The following is a 2,408-nucleotide window of genomic DNA, read 5'->3' on the forward strand; positions in this document are numbered from 1 at the left end:
AAACGACGTACTTCAAATGTACTTCTTGCTCTTCGTATCCTTATTCTGTTCAGCTCTGCCGTTGGAGAGACTAAAATGGTGTTCAAGTTTTCAATCTCATTTGTATTAGCTATCTGTTCTGATTAAGCCTAGCAGTACATGCTTAGAAGCATGTGACCATTAGACCTTGTAGATTCTTCTTTTTTTTTTTATTCATTTGAGAGATTTCACCTCACTGACTTTATTAGGTTTTCTAGTCATCCCTAAGCATTTGCTCTTTGAACCCAAAGTCCAAACAGATCTTAGTCCCAAAGGAATAAAGATAGACTCCAGAGAAGCTGGAGGGCAAGCCACAAAAATCAAAAGCACTTTTAAATTCAGAACCTGAAAATAAGGCCTTAAAGGTCATTCTTTTAGGCTTTGAGGAGGATGTGATGAATAGGATGCTCTGTAACACTATTAATAGGAGCGCATATGACTCTGGAAAGCACAGACAAATGCAGGAGCTACTGAAGAGAAAGATTTTTGTGTTGAAAAGGTTTTTTTTTTTTTCTTTTTTTTTTGGCTTTTGAATGTGCAGTGTCAGCTCAGTCCCCGTGTTTTTTTGCTTACAGAGCCAGAAAGACTCGGTCAACCTGGTGGGTCACAGCAAGGCATAGATTCCCTCGGTTGCATAGCGACCGCCCACCATGTCATTGTGATGCTTCTGTAAACTACCGCTCGAGTGTTTGGATGCCTGTAAACAAGACTCTCCAGTGATGACCTGGGGGATGCAAAAGTAAATCACTTCTAAATCCCAACAACTCTGCAATTTCTAAGCCACAGCTCACGCCAGCTAAACACAGTACCTTGCAAAAGTGTTCAGACCCTTTAAACTGTTCAAATGTTTCAACTGCAAACTTCAGTCTATTTTATGAATATATAAATTTTTGGGCACACTGCAAAAAATTGCTATATGTTACATTTATAGTCATTCACAGGACATAATAATGTATTTTGAAGCATGTATCATTTGTAAAACAAGATTTTGTTTTGAAATTTTAAATTTACTGCATACACGAATTGGGTAAAATATAAACTTGTCAGCAATGTTATTTATACTGTCTGCAGCCATAAACTGATGGCTTTACAAACATTAAAAAGGACTAATGCAATGACCAGACAAAGGAGCAAAATTGTTTTTTAGAGGACTGACTCTTATAAGCAGGATTGTTCAAATGACTTATTTGTGGATGCTCACCCACAGGCCGGCCTTTATAACTGAAACATTACCATCAAACCTCTTTGTTTTGGCTCGATACTCTAACACTTGGCTTATGCTGGCAGGTTTTGAGGAGGATGCTCTTCCACCAAGACATCTTCATTAAATGATTGTTCTCTTGATATAACGGGTACATTTAATCACCAGAAACGAAGCCAACACTTTGTAAGTCACACAGACAAGAATGTATGGAGATGAATGGTGATAGTGCCACCAATGATTGTTCTTTTTTGTAAATTATCTAATTTATTACATGATTTATTTATCACTGTTTCTCTGCTTCATAGCATCACTCAGCTGTCGTCGTGCACCATAAATTCTTGAGCTTATCACCTTTGCTTTGTGGCACGTTTAAGATTCATCTTCACAGCCTGCTCGGACTGAATAACAGCATTCATGGCTGACGTTAAGATGGACAATCGGTTAGAGTGTTTTTTGCCCCTGAGTTTTAACCTGCCAGACTGAATACATCGAGACACTGTTTTGATTTCAACTTGAACCCCGCTACCTGCACAGGGCTGTCCATGAAAGGGAAAGAAAACTACTAAACCCTGCCCTGCAATCTTCACTGGGCTGAAGTAAATTGCTTTCTTTTTGACCAGGTCTCCTTTGTTATAATGTGACAAGGCTACTGATTAGACAAGAGGGAGATCAATAAACTGTCAAGCCTCTGGCTCAAAAGCAGTACAGAGAAATCCAGAGAGACTTTCTCCACCCTAACATTGAATGGAGTTTACATTGAGCCTCCAGTCTTCTGGGTTAACACCCTCATTTTATTTTACACGCAAAAGCTTAGACCGGCAGAGATTCAGACAGACCCTTTAGTTGTACAGAATGATTTTGCTACACTGTCTTCGAAATTGTGGTTTTTGATCGTCATGAGTTCCTTGCATGTATGTTTGAATCACAGTTTGTAACATCGGTGGGTAGATGCTGTGCAAACTCAGCTGTGTGGGCCAATCTGCTGGGAGTTTGCTCTCCCCATTCCTGTGTGGATTTTCTCTGACTGTTTCAACTTCAGGGCAAAAACACACCCTCTAGGTTACTTGGTGATTCAAAATCCACTCTCTCTGTTCTGTTTCTGAGAAGGCCCTGTGATAGACTGATTGCTTCCAGACTGTTCCTGTTGGTTTCTATAGTTCCCTGAGTCCCACATCTTCTTGACCTT

The 2,408-nt window shown here is 39.8% G+C and overlaps 1 long non-coding RNA gene across 1 annotated transcript; it reads left to right on the top strand.

Moving 5' to 3' along the window:
* Positions 1 to 623: 623 nt before the first annotated feature.
* LOC103477809 (uncharacterized) lies at positions 624 to 1,738 on the top strand. Its single transcript, XR_535698.1, has 3 exons — positions 624 to 757; positions 1,306 to 1,405; positions 1,528 to 1,738. It is a non-coding gene; the product is annotated as an uncharacterized LOC103477809 (long non-coding RNA).
* The last annotated feature ends 670 nt before the right edge of the window (positions 1,739 to 2,408 follow it).

This window comes from Poecilia reticulata, linkage group LG16, assembly GCF_000633615.1.
Source record: "Poecilia reticulata strain Guanapo linkage group LG16, Guppy_female_1.0+MT, whole genome shotgun sequence".
Lineage (NCBI taxonomy): Eukaryota > Metazoa > Chordata > Actinopteri > Cyprinodontiformes > Poeciliidae > Poecilia > Poecilia reticulata.